The 16,974-nt window shown below is 46.7% G+C and overlaps 1 long non-coding RNA gene across 1 annotated transcript; it reads right to left on the bottom strand.

Annotated features, from left to right (window-relative positions):
• Positions 1-370: 370 nt before the first annotated feature.
• Positions 371-16,914, bottom strand: LOC147753175 (uncharacterized). Its single transcript, XR_015311974.1, has 2 exons — positions 10,658-16,914; positions 371-4,487 (listed from the first exon to the last, which is right to left on the bottom strand). It is a non-coding gene; the product is annotated as an uncharacterized LOC147753175 (long non-coding RNA).
• Positions 16,915-16,974: the final 60 nt, after the last annotated feature.

Raw genomic sequence — 16,974 nt, 5'->3', positions numbered from 1 at the left:
GCCTAGCATATGGAAGCTTTTCTATTTTGTTTGATTGGCTAATCTGCTTCTTGCTGGATTTGTCCAAATAGCAATGAACCTAAAACTAGGATCGTTCACCTAAGATCGGCATCGCTGCTCGATCATCAGCGCCTCACATGAGATTAAGAATAGCAATCGTTATTTTGCTAGCTGACCTTAATTCCCTGAGGTTTTTTTTACACCTAACTACTTCTATACGTATACTGTTAGCAGGCCAAATACATTCGATCCGACAGATATAACATATCAAAAAGAAAAACATCCACAACATAAAAATAACACAAGAAGCATTAGAAAATGGCGATCTGAAGAGATTTGAAAGATAGCTATTTGCTAAAAATACGGTTGATAGTTTTTGTAAGTTAAAGTTTATTCAGTGCCAACATCTACACATTTTAGAGATACAATATTAGTGCCCGAAGCTTTCTATCACAATAGGAATCTCAATTATATTTTTGGGTTAGAAAAGCTATCATCATCTGCTAAGTGCTAATCAATGTTGTCTAATTCTCGTTCTGATTTGTTTTCTAGGAGCCATCCCGTCGAGGCAAGATACCGTGCATTTTCTCTCCCTTATTCACAGTACTGGCCCGCACTAGTTAATCGTGTTTAATTAATGTCTAATTTCGTTAGCTTTTGAGAAAATACTTTTTCTTTGAGAGCAACGCCGGAAACACCTGATAACAAATTTCGGGGTACTGCACCTTGCTGACAAACCCCCAGCGTTCATATTAAAATAGATACCTTTGCGAATATCTGGTATTGAACGGCATTTTGGATAAAAATGGCAAAAAGTGTAATAGTATTAATTATAGGTGTTAAGAAAACAGTGCGAAAAGGGCTGAACCGCTTACGATACCAGAATGGATCCAAAGCAAGCCGCTATACAAATGTCAATATTTTACTATGCATTACATTCACACCGACCCAGTTCACTGCAGGACTATGAAAAGCTCTTCTTGAAATGCTTACTTTAGCTTTAAATGATCCATCATTTTCAAGAACCGATTATCAAACGTTCGATTACTAAGTTTACCTTTCCGTTCCTCTTCTAAATCGCAGATAACCGATGAAAATCTTCTCAAACAATTAAAAGAGGGGTTTGTCTCGCTTAGTCGAAAAAAAGGTCCTTGGTTTGCTCTGCTTAAACGGAGCGAAATAAATCTGCTTTACTTACAAGAAATACTCAGGAACCGCTAGCAGTGAATCTTTATATTCGTTCTTCTGATTCCGGTTCTTCAGGTTATTCAAGTTTCAAGTTCAAGTTCCGGTTCTTCAGGTTATTCAAGTTTCAAGTTGAAGTTCCGGTTCTTCAGATTATTCAAGTTCAAGAGTACCGAACGTTATCGTCGGAGCCAAATGCACAATGCTTGGATACCAGTTTTTAAGGGTGACTGAAAAAGGTACTCTCACTAACTCAGAAGCCGACGATTTGCAGTTGGCAGACGCTCTGGAGAATATACTTAATCTGCTTATGTATAGGTCGGAGCATCTTGGCAGCCTGATAGGTACGGTAGTAAGGGTTTCGTGCCTTTCGAAAATAGCGTTTTCTGTGTAGTGTAAACATTTATGCTGGAAAAAATATAGCATAGCCAGTCATCATGGAAGCGTCAATATCTAAAATAGTTACGATATAATATTAGAATAGATTATGCAAAACCTTCGGATAATAGGACTACAAACAAGCTAAGAAGGAACACAGACCCTTAAGGTTCGGTTGTCTTTCACGGATCCTGCAAGCTTCCTGAGATGCCACAGAGTGACCCGACTTGGCAGGCATCTTGTGTTCTTCACTGTACTATGAAATACATACGTCCTAGATACCTAGCCTGAGAAATACTTCTAAGGACTACAACATGACACCTTCAATTTGCGTGCGTCTTCGTTTCCATAGTAGATTGCTATGCCTTAATTCTAACATGCTACGTAAATTAAAATTCTCGCCCACACGTAACCGTACATCCTTCTCGAGCGGAAAACGTAATAGTGAAAATCTATTTTATGATTTCATGATACACATGCTAGTGACTAGCATCTATCGTCGCTGTTAGTCAGACTCGTTGAATCAATCTCACTTTGTGAGTTTTGAACGTCAAATTGTTTATAGTTGAATCATCGGAGGAAAACAGTTGTTGGCTGGCAGCAGTTTTCGATATTTCCAAAGGTGCTGACTCTCAAACAGGCATAAAAGCTTCATGATTTTTTTAAAAAGCTAGTGTTCAATAGCGTGGAACTTTGAAGGTCGTAGTGAGAACTTGAACAACGTACACAGTGCATTTAAATTTTAACTGCGGCTATAGGTGGAATGTGGTCGAATTATGATGTCAGATAGTATTTAGCTTTATTTGGGGTATTTCCTGTAGCCTTGCGAGACGGCCGAAAAATCGAACAAAGGAACTTGCAAGCTTAATCGATAGAAACAGAAAACTAGAAACTTAGTATTTTTCTGTTCGTTAAAAGCTAATATTTGGTTTTGTGTTCTCTAGAATCATTACACATACCCATGCTTACCTTTACCGTTAATAATTTACGGACCGGCACCTCGAACTTTGCTATTCGTAGCTCTTGGATCCACTATACTACCGCCTAACTAAATTTACGCTCATCGAAAATTTCCTAATTTGAAATACCTGTTTTTACCGAAACGAGCTCAATTTAGCATCGCACATTAGTATACGGTAGATTGACTAGAATCGCTATATTCATACCGCATCGGCCGAAAGGTAACGGTAACTCGTCCGCGTGTACACTGTGTACCCACGCCAGCTTCCTAATTATCCAGTAGGCTTTATAATGCAGATATTTCCAGATAAATATTTGTGGCTACAAAAGTCAGCCGTAAAAGTCCACTGTCTAAGATAGGTTTTGATGAAACTGCCCGAGCTTCTTTATGCATTACAGTATGAATCGACTATCTGAAAATAACAAAAGTTCGTGCTGCCTAAGGACTTGATCAGGAAAAACATTAGTTGGTAATAAAGTACCGCCAGGAACAGTTGTCGGCAAAAAGTATCACAAATTAGAAAAATGCTTGGGTATTAAGTACACTGTCGAGTTAAAACAACTAGTAAGTTGTAAGGCGTGCAACAAAAAAGTTCGTCTAACGAACATCTCTCTAACGAAGGTCTCTGTTAGATTGCTTCACATGGCCTAACTCTTACCGAAGTTTCTGATTATCCAACATATTTGAAAACGTGAGAGGTTCGACACTACCTACAACGAACGATGAAGTATGGTCGTACATTTCAAGAGCATAGCCTTTGTTAAGATCCGACAATTTTCATGATCCGTTTTGAAAGGCAGTAAACACTTTCGCTCATAACCGACGCTCATCTGCTAAACAAGCTTATATTCAAGGTCCGCCTTTCTATATCAAACAGATCAAAAAATATACCGTAAAGCCAGACGTTGTAAGCATTACGAGCTAGCTAATCAACCGCTTACTAGCCAAGAAGGTAAAGGTTGTTAGGGAAAAATAAATAGCAACGAAGCTTTTTTTTTTTTTTTTTTTTTTTTCATTACCGCGCTTATGCGTGTATCCCCAACTGATCCAGCATCAAGTGATGCTTTTGACTCGGTTTTAACACGGATGATGTTTGTCATGATACTGACGAGTCGGATCGGCTGGCCTAACGCTTGCCCAGCCAGTGGCGGGCAAGAGTGCCGTCGCGATAACACGAGAAACAAACAAGAACTAGTCGTAATAGTACTAATAGTAGCACAATAAAAGCGTGTAAGAGAATCAAGAGGTGTCCCTTTCGGACTGCCATTCATCCTTGCGTCTTTACGACGCCGTCGGGCATCCGTGCGATCGTTCGGCGACATCGAAATATGTGGCTTGCTGATTCCTCTGCTTTACCGTGTCTCTCGATCTCGCGTTACTTCTCTGTCTCACATGGGTACAACAGCTCATTCGAAGTGTGAGGCACCCCACAACAGCGTTATGGATCGAATCGCCGTTCCTCTTAGACAGGCCTCAGTAAAGTTCGGGGACACACTTGTGGCCGGTGCGATCGCCGAGAGCTCTTCGAGGCGTGTGTTTCGAGAAACAGTCGCGAAAATAGGTGAAGCGATTACCGTCAGAGTCACAAGGAGCGACTTTAACGAGAGCGACGTACGTATACTATCGACGTTAGTGCGTCAGAATGGCGCAAATAGTCGGACTAAACTAAAGTGAGCAGCTCATCGAGAAATAACAGTGAAATGTAAGTGCGAGCTAAACACAAAAAGGCCAATGGCGTTTTTTCTTTGCATCGTAAAACCCATGACGCGAAAAAGCTGAGGCTCTTCTGTGCTGATCACGGTGTCAACAACAGCCAACATCTAACTGGCCATACCCGTTCCTAGTATTATATATCAACTACTAAGGGATGAGCGGCAAAGGAGAGAAGATGCTGTCTGTCTAGTTTGGTCTGTGTGCTGCCACGAATGCGCTGGTCCCAATAGACACCCACATCGATAGGCATCTGGAAGAAAAGCAAGACGATAAATGACAACAATCAATACTGGGTGACTCAATCGGCTGAATCAAAACGAGAGAAAACCTTACCTAGTAAAACAGTGTGAGCAGCGCGTGACTGGGGCGCACATCTACAAGCAACTGAAATGCCCCGAGGAGCAAAAACAGGATTCTCCCAATAAGTGGCAAACTAAAACGAAAACAAAAGCTGAAAAAAGAACGAGCTTGACCGAGAAAGGAGAGACGCTACAACAGAGCTAACAAACGGCCGCGGTTGGTACCAAAGAAAACGAATCAGCCACAGGGAGTCCGTCAACGATAAGTTGCGCTAACTGGCTCTCATGGGCACTTGGATTCATTGGAAAAAAAAAAAGCCATTTCTCTTAGAAAGCTAAGCATGAATGCACACGGCCGCTGGGACTGATTGAAAACATACAGTACACTATAGGAAGGAAAACAATTAGCGAATCTATAAGCTAGGCACGTACAAGCACATCGATAATCTGCCAGTACGGAAAAGGTCAACATTGACAGTCTTATCAACATAGTTATTATGAGACTTCGTCAATTAATCATGATGATATATGTAACAAAGCCACGGAAACGAAACAACAGCCAGACTGAATTTCGTGTTCTAATTCTGAATACGGAAACATTTAAGTTAGACGCAATTCAATGTTCAATGCAAATATAGCACAAGGAAAAGTTGACCCTTAACTTTGTAATCATATTTACAGGCGTTACAATTTTGTACTTGTATGAACAATTATATAGGACAGTGAAGTTCCGCGTCGGCAGCCGATGAAATGGGCTGTCTATTGCTGTGCACGGTACACTTCACTGGGTTCGGGTGTTTGCGTAGATAAGTAAATCACTTGTGGATTGTTCGAACATCATCTGACTCAAGTCACCGATCCTGCTACTCAATAAATAAAAACAGAATCTAGCAGGGATCTCTTTAGAGCAACTATCAGAATGCTGATTTGTTGAAGGTTCAAAAACATCGGTTAAGGTACATCTGATTTTTCCCAAGATACTAGAAATCCAGGACTACTGCTTTTGTTATTATGACTAACGATGATTTCGTCACATACTGGTTCACCGACTTTCAGCCCTTATCTTTTTTTTTTTAAACTATCAGATAGATAGCTTTTCCTCTTCGTACCATACACCGCAGACCTCGACATGTCATATAGGGGGCTACTGCACACAGTGCAAAAGCATTAGTGAACGCTTTCATATCAGCACGCGGGTATTTGTATGCTAACAGCCATTGTGTCAACGGTATTGGCTCACCATTCATAGGTTATCCCTGTAGTCCGATGTAAAGTAGAATTGCAGTCCCAGTATGATTTAGCTACCATTATCATATCTATCCTCTTAGGTGATTCCTGTAAAAAATAGAACTCTTCTCTGTTTATGAAAAACAAAATTTTCCTCATTCACGTTACGAGGCACTTCGCCCGGAAGTTCTCGTTGTCGCGACGTCGTACTTTGTTGCCCTTCGCGATAAATCGCGACCACCTAAAGCTTACCTGTCTTTGTCTTATCGCCCTCTGAAACATGTGAGTGCATCTAGACGACAACCTATTTGACCCCGTGATCACAATCCTTTCTAACTTCTAGCTGGCTCCGTCTCTATTGTCTGAGGAGGACGAAACACGTCGCAATATCGGACCCATGACAAGTTGAGGTATCGATGAGTTGGCCGCCACGATAACGAGATACGACGCTCAAGAACAGGAACGGTTGCAATCTATCTTCCTGCTCTGTCTATTTGTTGATTAAGACTTTAGCAGCAGATAATTATTATTATGCCCCATCGCGTTTTTATTACGCGTACCTATTACTTGTTGTTACGCGAAGAAATGAGCGAAATCGGTCAGACGAAAAAATAGAAGACATACCAATCGTGGCTGGCTCCCATTCTCTCGTTCTCCTATACGACGCCACACGGCCTTCGGCCACGCTGCTGCTGATTTCTCTCTAACCTACCATATGCTACTATTCTATTCTATCTATTCAATCCGTAATGAGAATCATCTTCTTGTTTTTCGTCGAATGCAGGCATCGTTTAGCCTCGCCACCGCAATGGTCACCGTTGCCATACCGTAGATAGACGAGCATGACGCGGACGCGAGACGCAACGACGGTGGCAAAGCTGTTCCTTCGCTGCTCACATATCAACGACGACGCCAACAACAACAACAACAGCGATAGCACCTGCGAGAGAAGCTGGACAGCTACCACCGGTCACAATGGTAGCAGCTGTGTCGGTGCAGACGCTTGCCCCGTAGGCAGCTTGAACGGTCGCTTCGAACTAGCATCACCCATCGTCGGCTGATTTGCTTGCGTCTGTTTGCCTGCCTGACTGACCGACCGACCGACCGCCCGCCCGCCCGCTCGCTTGTTCGCTCTGTGGCTGCACGTCGGTGCGGCCCGAGCTGGAAAGCGACCAAAGAGACAGCCACGAAATAGGAACAGCGAGCGGACAAGCAAACAGACGACCAAGCGACGGCTGTGGTACGAGCGTATGGCAAACAACAAACGAAGACTGAAGAGGGGATATCGTTGCGACATAGCCAATGAGCCAGCAGCCAAGCACTGCCTGTTGTTTGTTGCTCGTTGTACGTAAGTACAGATACGTTATGTCTGCGTATGCTCGCCTGCGTGCGCGGCTGTAACTACACCATGTATTGGCGAACGCTGGCGCCAGCGACAACCACAGCCATCAGCGCTTTCGTTCCGGAGCGGGAAAAGACGAAGACGAAATAACGAAGCCTTCCTTCTGAATGTCTGTTTCTATCTTTGCGACCGTCTGGAGCGGTTCCTGCGACCGTTTAGATTGATTCTGTTGACTCTGTAGCTTCTGCAGACGAGGAACGCAGCAGCAGCGCCGATCGTAAGAGAACCGCATGAAATCAGTCCTATCTATTCCTTTGAAGGCTATTGCAAGAGACTACAATAATAATAATGACAACGACGTCGCCAATGATAATGCTATCGTATTATATAGTAGTAGTAAAATGCTAATGGCGCGCGCAAATTCTGCTAACGTCATCTTCGTTCGTTCGTATTTCGCGCGCGCGTTAAGGGGGGCAGCGGCGGCTGCTGCATCGGTGGCCATTAGTTTTCTGGTCGAATGGCGCCCCGCTTATGATAAATGTGCGCTGATATGCGAATGTGCAACGCGACCATGGAAATGGTTTAAAGCTTAATATCTATGTATATGTTTAGTACATACGGGTACAATAACTGTACTAAAGCGAAATATATATGCGTGTATACAGTGGCGCTACGAGCGGTTCCTGACAAATGTATTGACGTTAGTTGCATTATGGAGGAGACCACGGAGCCAAGTCGAGAGTAACATTTCATACTCGGGAAGAATCAAATGCGGCCACAGATGAAGTGGATTGGATTGAGTTTCTTTCTGACAATAATTTAACAAGCGTTGACTAGGTACAAGAAGCGTATCCGTCTGTGATAAGGCACTTTGGTTACAAATAGTTTTACAGTTAATTGACGTCCTGATCTGGTCGACCTAGACGATAAACTAGTTCTCCAGTGGAGGGACATTTCCGAAGGCGAGAAGTTTTTCAGTCAAATGTTTCAAAATAAAAGTAAAGCGGCGACGGAAGCTATTACATCATCTGTCCAGAGGCCGTCTTCAATTTCTGAATTTGATTGGTACTGATAATCACCTAAAGGTAATAAACCTGTGCATACTATTTGGATAGAAAAGTTTAGCCTCGACGATACCTACATCGAACAACGTAAAGCGGGCCTTCTGTGTGGTGTACACCAGCTTCGAAACCGGCGACCGTGCTCGCTCGTCCTCCCCATTCTTCCCTGTCTGCCTCTTCCTTATATACGACGTTTGCAGTCGAATCTGCTCGTTTAGCAGGACAACCGCGCGGCAAGGTACAGATTCGGCTCAGACGCCGCTACTACTATGACCTTCTGCTCCAGCCGTCGTTTGTCAGCTCTGCAAGCACCGACGCTGCTGTTCGAGTGAGAAGGCGATTCTGCTAAACGCTGATGATACCGAAGTAGGCTTTTTCACTTGCCACTTGCTCGCCCAGTCCGAGGCACACGTAATCTGTTACAGTGGAGGCAGGGGGTGGGCTGGGCTGGGGTGGGGATGAGGGTGAGGGTGGGGCTACGATAGCCCAGATGGCTACTAGCCGGCGTCGCCGTTGCCACCGTCATCGTTGTCATCGTCAGCGTCAGCAGCAGCAGCAGCAGCGCCATCGACCAGAACTACGTAAGCTAGCGCTATCTATATTCCTGCTTTTGCTGAAGCCATCCTGCCCATACGTGCGCTTGTTTCTGTATCTTATAGTCGCTCCTATTGCTACTCGTGTGACTGTTGCGTTACGTTACTGTTACAGGCTGTCGTTACTGTCGCTTCTGTCGCAAACGGCACTTCGAGCAACGGCAGCCGCCGCCGTTTGTCGTCGCCCAGTCCAGTCCTACTCAGTTTGACAGCGACACCCTACACGGTTCACAGTTGTGTGTGCGCGGCAAATGATTCGCTCGCTATGCTGGTTTGTCGTACGCCGCCGTTTTTCAGATATTGCCAACGTACATTTGTACAGAGACATAGACAGACGCAAGTACTATGCGCTCAGATGCCGCAAGCACACATCACTCTCCTGAGGAGGATCTTCTGGGGCGGGCCGCGGCGGTGACGGCGATCGTTCGGCTTTCTGCCTGACTTTCGACTGGATGACTGACTGACGTTAGCTGGCCAACCAGCGGTAGCTCTGGAAGCGGCAGTAGCAACAGCTGACGAATTGCAGCGTGTAGCGCAAGCAGCTGAAACACCGGCAAAATGAACAGGCGAACTTTAGCCAGCAGCCGCGGCACTGGCGGCTGTGCTATTTCTATCGTTGCAGCTAAGTTTGACTTTGACTTTGGCTTCGTCTTTGGCGATACCTGGTTGTGTGTGCATGCAGTTCGATTCGCGATGGCGGTACGCGGCGAATCCACTTGTCGCCGCAACGGCAGCACTGACGACGCTAAGCTGCGTGCGATCGTAAACGCACGAAAGGGGACGGCGCTGATCTTCAACAAAGGCAGCAGCGGCAGTCTCATCAGCACAGAACAAGCTGCCGCTACTGCTGGCAAAGCGGTATACAAAAAGGGCGCCGTAAAGCATTCGGTTTAGCCAACAGCAGCGGCTTGTTCGCGCCGCACTTTCTTGGCTTTTGGCGCGTCACTTCATCCGAGCGGCCGATGATTGTATCACATTGAGCAGGGGAAAATGGGGGTCTGGCGTAGCGGCAGCGTCATAAGACAAGCCAGCAAGCCAGTCGTACGGTCCGTGTCTATAATACATAAACAGCTTGTGAGTATCCATGAGTGTCTGTGTGCATGTATGTACAGAAAGCACTCTATACGCACGCGCACACAAGATATATTACATAGACGACAAAGGACGATTGTCAATACCAGTATGGCAGGGTTCTGCTTCTACGCCGTAGTACTTGTTGTGGTCATCGTAGCCTGGCAAGAGTGCGTGGCAAATTCACGCAATACCAATTCCAGAAGTATCTTGGCTTGCAACACCAGTTCTAAGAAGATGGATTCATTTTTACTTAGATGATATCCCCTCTCTATCTTGCCTTACTTGCTACGCCGCCAAATAGTTAAAAACTGCCAAAAAGCAATAGCAGCGACGGTAACGTACAACTACCGAAATCAAAAAGTCCAGGGAGGGAAGCTGCGCCAGCTGGCCGGTAGTCACTTACCGAACAAGAGCAATGTGCAAATGCAGCTTCGTCCTAAACGGGTAGCACAGATATCGAAATATGCCTTTTTTTCTAATGCTGAAAATGAAATAAAGACCTTTCTCGCCTACATGAAACATGTACGGATACGAATCAGATTCGCTGATAATATACGTTTTACTAAGACTAGAAATGCATGAGCTTCCCAGCTAATAAGACGTTCATAGAAAAGCGCTAATCTTTCGCAAAGGCACTGGGCCAAGCTTGCTCGAAGGGTAGCCACAGCGCACCTAACTTCTAGCTAGACAATTATGGTTAACGTGAGATGAAGGGTTTGAATTAACGATAGATAAATCCTCGGGAAGTATATATACATTCAGAATAAATGGGCTGTTACTAGTTATTATGGTAGTAATATTGTTAGAGAGATGACCGAAGTTACCTATGACTTGCTCGATAGAAGGCGAGCGATCACATCGAGTGTTCGCAGAATCAGTAAAGGCGTCCGATGCTTGCACAGATTGCTCCAGACGTTGAATCACTTTCATATTGAGATTTCATAGAAAACAGCAGCACATATCCATCACATGCACACGACTCGTAAATGGCAAAGCATTGCTTGATATTCCATCGCAGGCACACGTACAGGCATACGCTCACTTTTGGTAACCCTTACTGGTGGCCACCAAACTCGGCTCGTTTGTTGGACAACCGCTGGTGAAGATTGCACAGGCGTAATAACATCCCCGATGTAATGGGCATGATAAACACACACACACACACGCACATTGGTTAATGTGTGCCCGCTCATGAGTCCATATCCTCTGTACTACAATATATATGCATATAGGGAGCATTGACAGGAAAATACTCAATATTCCTATACAACTTCGTTTCATTTTTGATTATTTTGTCAATTAATTAGAAAAACCACTATGGACTAGATTCAATGGCACGTCGATATTTCCAGCCAGCGCGATCTCTGTCACGTAATGTAACTATGATACCACCGATGTACAAGAAACATCGTTCTCTTGACCTCGATACAGTGCACTGCATGTTAATGCACAAGGAGGAAGATAGCACGCTCTGTGCACGTTTTTTTTCTTCTGTGCAAGCATCAGGCAGCAGCATCGCTCCATATTGCAATATAGCAGCGAACAGGACGGACGAACGAAAGCTATAGACAACATCGCGCATCATCATCATCGACATCATTAGCACTACCCCATGAACGAGACGAAACGCAACAGCAGAAGGGACAACAAACCCTGCTTGTTGTTTTTGTCGTTGTGACCGAGGGGTGTGTACGGGGGCGCGAGCATGGGTAGTCCTGGACCCCTTTTCCGTGCGCATCAGTTTCAGAGCGTTCGACTCCGTACCGCTCATTATTATTATTAATGATAACCTGCCACTATCATCCAGCGGACGCAACAGCGAACGTGCGAACGGCCTTTTTCTCGCTTCCTCAATGGTTTTATCCTCTCGTAGGGTTCACTGGCGGCCACGCGGCTGCGCTAATGCGCTGTCTCGGCAGCAGTAGCAGAAGCACATAGTAAGGAAAGCGACGACGTCACACGACACTCTGCGACGTGTTAAGCATCGTTATTTCAACGAATGTTACGTCGCGCTACAGGATGAGTCGCGCTCCTCCTGCCGCGCCAAGAAAGCCAAAGGAAAAGACAGAGAAAAAGATTCTTCTTTGTCTTCGTTGACTAATACATCTACTTCTTGTAGGCTACTAGTTTTTGCTTATCCTCTTTGTCTCTCACGGTTTCTTCGTCTGCGAAACATCATAGAGAGCTGTCTTGCGGAGGACGCAGGACAGCAAGCAAGCAATCGACTAAGGAAGTAACTAAGTCGACGGGGCAAAAGGAAAGGTAAGGTAGCGAGAATCGACGACGCTGTCGTCGTTCAGTGTTGGGCGGTGGTAGTCGTTGTGGCGCGGAGTGCTAGCGACGTCTCAGTGGTTTGCTTTTTTTCAGTTCCGTTCCTGCTCTAGGCAGCAGCTGGATGACGCGTCGCATGCGCCGTCGCAGCGTGGGCAGCACAAGAAGGATAATAGTCATCATCCTATTCGAAATTCTATCACTCGGCCCGTACGACGTGATGACATAGGTATCTGCCGACCATCGTAGGCCACAGGAACGAGAAGAAACCGTTGAATATCTTGTCGTCTGGTGCAATACACATACAGGGACTGGAGGAGGGACCGGGCGGACAGATGGACTGTTATACGTTGACTCGCTCGCCTGCGCTACGCACTACATCTTCTACGACCACTGTTACCACACTACGTTACGGCAGGGAGAGAGGAATACGTGAAATGTTGCTGCAGTAGAGGCACTGGTGATCTCAGCAGTAGCTTTACAGATGTGCATGCCCGCGTGCTCTTTGCCTTCTTGGCTGTGCCCTCGTAGCTCTCTGTATAGGGCGGGGGCCGTGGACACCAATGTAGCGTCACAACAGGTATTTACGACAACAACAACATCATTGCTGCTGCTGCTGCTGCTGCTGCTGCTACAAGCACAGACGAAGCGAGAACTCTCACGAATCAAGGATAAGAAAAGAAGGAATACTGCTGTCGCCTGCACGAACTGGTCATAGCTAGCGAGCCAGCCAGATAAAGTATTTATCATTGTAGCTTCTCGCAATAGCGACGCGCTTGGTGGCGCTAACATCGTCATCGCTGAGTATCCTCCTCCAGTGAAAATACGGCAAACGGGATAGCTACTGGATACATACGTATACGCCCAACTCTGCTACGAGTGCTAGCGATGGCGTACCCTCAGCGTCGAGATCACGCTCAAAGTTTCCCGAACCTGCAATTATTGATGGTTATCACGCCACATCGAGCAAAGGGGACAAGAGAGGAACGTGCTGTGGCCTGACAAGCTCCTCGCATGCCCGGGCTAGATGTTATCTCTTAGCAATGAGAATCGTCCCGTGGCACTGTCCCTTTAAAATATTGCCCAATGTTCTACGGCTAGCGACGAGGTCTGCTTCAATACATTCCCCTGGCCTCCTCATCGATGTCGTTCTTCATGCGAAACGGAATGCAAGTTACTGAGGCTATGAGGCTTACAGACAAGGTACAGTGCTGCTGTGCCTTATCGCGCACGTCAGCGAGCTGCGAACGTTAAGCTGGGCATCGCTTCTAAATAATCGTTCGGAGTTATCCGCGAAACGAACCTAATCATGATCCTGTAATTCAGACGCGTGGCAGAACGTAGTCTTCCCGAACAGATACAATTAAGGTTCATCGTGGAACAGACGCACACACATGGAGTTAGAATTCACCTATGATAGCGTGCTGCTGCATCAAGAGGGCGAATTGATTCCATTGCAGCCGTCAGGAGAACGCCTCGGACTCTGTTAGCAACATTTCGATGAAGATACATCCTCGGATCAAGCACATTCAGTCAACAACGATATGTCGTGGGAATAGGTTTTTACGGAGAGACGACATGGTCTCAATAGGTTGCTCGCTTCGTTCTGTGTATCTTTCCGGCGTTGGTTGATATACGCAACACTATACCGTACACAACAGGCGTTTACGATGGGCAAGTGTACGTGTACACTATGGACAGTCCGACAAAAATAATCCAATAGGAGTAATGGCAGTCGCTCGGTAGCGGTTGAATGCGGAGCGCTCCTATGAATACTGTCTATAGGGGTGCAGTTGGGACGAGCTGCGTCGAGATGGAGGAGACAACGCGTCTGTGCCTGCTACTACTGTTGCCGCTGCTGTCGTTCTTGGTGTTGGTGTTTTTGGTGGTAATGCATTTGGTGCAGGCGTCGTGGCAGTAGCAAATTCGCGCGAGCTGAGTTGGACCGAGATGCGCAGCTTCAGGCAGTCTGTGCGCCTCCGCAGTCTGCGGTGAGAGATACATTGTACACAACACACGGAGCGGAGCGCAATGTTGCTACCGCTGCGTTATGGACAAATGCTAAGGATAAGATGAGAGAAGATGCAGCAGCAGCAGCAGCAGCAGCAGCAGCAAGAGCGGCGGCAACAACGATAATGATGTTGTCGCTCGTAGCGACGCTCTCTGCTGCGGCTGCTGCCGTCAGCGCGGAATGGCGAGACAACAAGAAAAGCTATCACCCTCTCTCCGGTGCCGCTGCCGACGACACTCAGCGTTCGTTGGCCCGCTCGCTCACGCCGGCGCAATCGCCATTGACTTGGTGTATCGCGGCCGCTCTGTGCTCCCTCGAAACGTTGCAGCAGCGTCGGCCGCGATGACGGCGGCGGTAGCCTCACATACGTCGTACACCAACTGCCATTACTCAACGCCGGACCGAGCAGTGAGCCGCTTTGCCCGCCCCGCACCTTAGTGGACGGTAACATCAGCTTCTGCAGCTGGATGACGCGTAGCAGCGTATCTTGAGTGATGTCCTGAATACGATCTCGAGTCAGCGTCAGCGTCAGCTATTCCGCACGTACCATAGAGAATAATGCAAAATTATTCGTTCAATGGAGGAGCAGCGGGGGAAACTGTTCAAACTTCGTCGTATTTCTTTCTGGTCAACGTCGACATGGCGTTAAGGGAGCAAATAAGTATTTACTATATAGTGCACCGGGCGCATCAAGTGCTGGGGCAGTTCAGCGTGTAGCAGCATTTCACTGCCTGCGCGTATGAACTACCATCGGTTTTCCTAACTCGGTTCATATTATTCTATTATTATTATTGATAAACATGATCTGTTGTGTTGATTCCGAGTGATAAGCCAGATTAAATTAGGTTCGTATCGATAAATCGTTGTCCGATCGGTCGCTGGTAGCTTCGACAAATCCGAGATCTGTATTACTGTGTGATTCCCTAAACTGTCGACGATCGCACGAACAGCTCCGAAGTGATGGCCCATAGAAACGCGCTACCTGGCGCTATCTGGTGCGCGGTAGAGATACCACCACTGAAACTGCCGCATCCACCGATATCGTCCATACTGCGTATACGTTGGTATCCATCGCCTTACGTTTCGCGCGCGCGTTAAGCTTCGCGCACACTAACTGCGATAGTAGTCATTTACGATAGTATTAGCATAGCGTGTCTCTGTCCGTCCAGCCGTAATAGGACAGCAGCAGCGCCAGCTACAGCAACCGGTGGAGGGGAGAGTAAAGAAGCCTGAGAAGGGTACCGACGGCGTAGAACGGCATCTGAACGAATATCGACGCGAAGGGACGCTAATATATGTGCACATAGAGGGAGACTTCGCAGCTAGCGTTGCCGGAATGAGCGTGACAGCTCCAGCAGCAGCGATAAATGGAAGGAAGCCAGAAGTTGTCCGTAAGGAAAAACATGGACAAGAATGCTTTTTTTAAGCTCTGACTGCCGTCGATGGGGCTGCCGACGGCTTTTTCTGGATGACCGTGAGCCGCTAGGCGCGAGGGTCGACGAGCAACGTGCGGCGGCGGCGACAACAGAAGGAACAAGGGCGGCAGCTGCCGCTGTTGGGGCTAATTCTTTCTTTTGGAACTTCTGGCGACGAACGCGCAAACGTTGCCTCGTCGTGAGCCAGCTTACTTGGGCAACGGCAACCGCAGCAGCGACGGCAAACAGCTCGTTGCTTTCGACGCCGCTGGAAAGATATGGCTGGATATATATGTTCATGTGTGAGTTTGTGTATTCCTCCGTACGCCGTGCATATCTCCGCGAGCGGCTCTATCTGCCACAAAGCGCATTTCACAGATGCCATCGATGCCGAATGGCGAGCGGCGGTGGCGCACTCGAAAAATGCTTTTGCTTTGGCACACTGTAGCGGTGACGCGGAGGATGACGCTCGTGGAATAACAAGTCCAGTATACGGAACAGCTACTTATTCAGACGATGGTGAAATAGCAGACGGACTGCTACTGTGTTGCGTGGACAACATTAACCAGACGCCACCTTGTCTGCTGTGCTGGTGCTGCCGCGGTCTGTTTGCTGCATGAGTGTACACGTACGAACGTTTGCGTATCTCTCCTCTATCATCGCTATTTTGTCCTTCGTCATTTTCGCCGTTCGTAAGCGCTTCGCAGTCTATCTTAGGGCGAGTGAGTGCGTGATAACGCTGTTCGTTCTTTGGCTACGCTTACGCCAACACTCAGCTCCCTTCTGTGCGGATGAAGCCACTGGATGATTATTGGAACAATTGCCATCGTAGAGTCGAACGAATAGGCTTCATCGGATCGGGTTGAGCAATGCTACTGGCTCGCATGCCCCTTAGAGCTAACAGGTAACGACACTTTATCATTAATCTCCAGCGCCGAGTAGCTGGCCTGTTTCTCCGACGCCATTGAAGCCGCTGCCTTGGCTCACTTCGAATAACACGACGCGATACGCGCACGAAGCTTGCTTCAGCATCAGCTCCGCTGGTACGAACGGCACGTGCTGAATGAGCTCAAGTCGTTTTTGACAATCGAACTTCTTTTAAGACGGACACAAATGAACGAAGAAAAAGGGTACATGACGCATAGAGTTGATTCTACCACTGCTGATATCGTATCTTGGCTAAGGCCACCGGCTTTAAGACCCAATCGCTCGCCGAAGAAAACGTTCGCCAACGTTTAGAATCGGATAAAGCAACAGTCCAAAATGTAAAGATTACTCTATTTAACATCCAGAAAATGAACAAAGCTAATAGGAGAAAACGTGTTACAACACGCAGCGAGAGTTGGCAGAATAAAATTATACGCTATCATTTGCAGAGAAACAACTGCGGAAATCTCTTATTTTTCTAAGAACGACACATTCAGAAATCGAAGAATTCTTTTTA

This window comes from Varroa jacobsoni, unplaced genomic scaffold, assembly GCF_002532875.2.
Source record: "Varroa jacobsoni isolate VJ856 unplaced genomic scaffold, vjacob_1.0 scaffold_679, whole genome shotgun sequence".
In the NCBI taxonomy this organism is placed as follows: Eukaryota; Metazoa; Arthropoda; class Arachnida; order Mesostigmata; family Varroidae; genus Varroa; species Varroa jacobsoni.
Note: the sequence above shows the minus strand (reverse complement) of the source record. Positions and strands in the feature narration are given on the sequence as shown.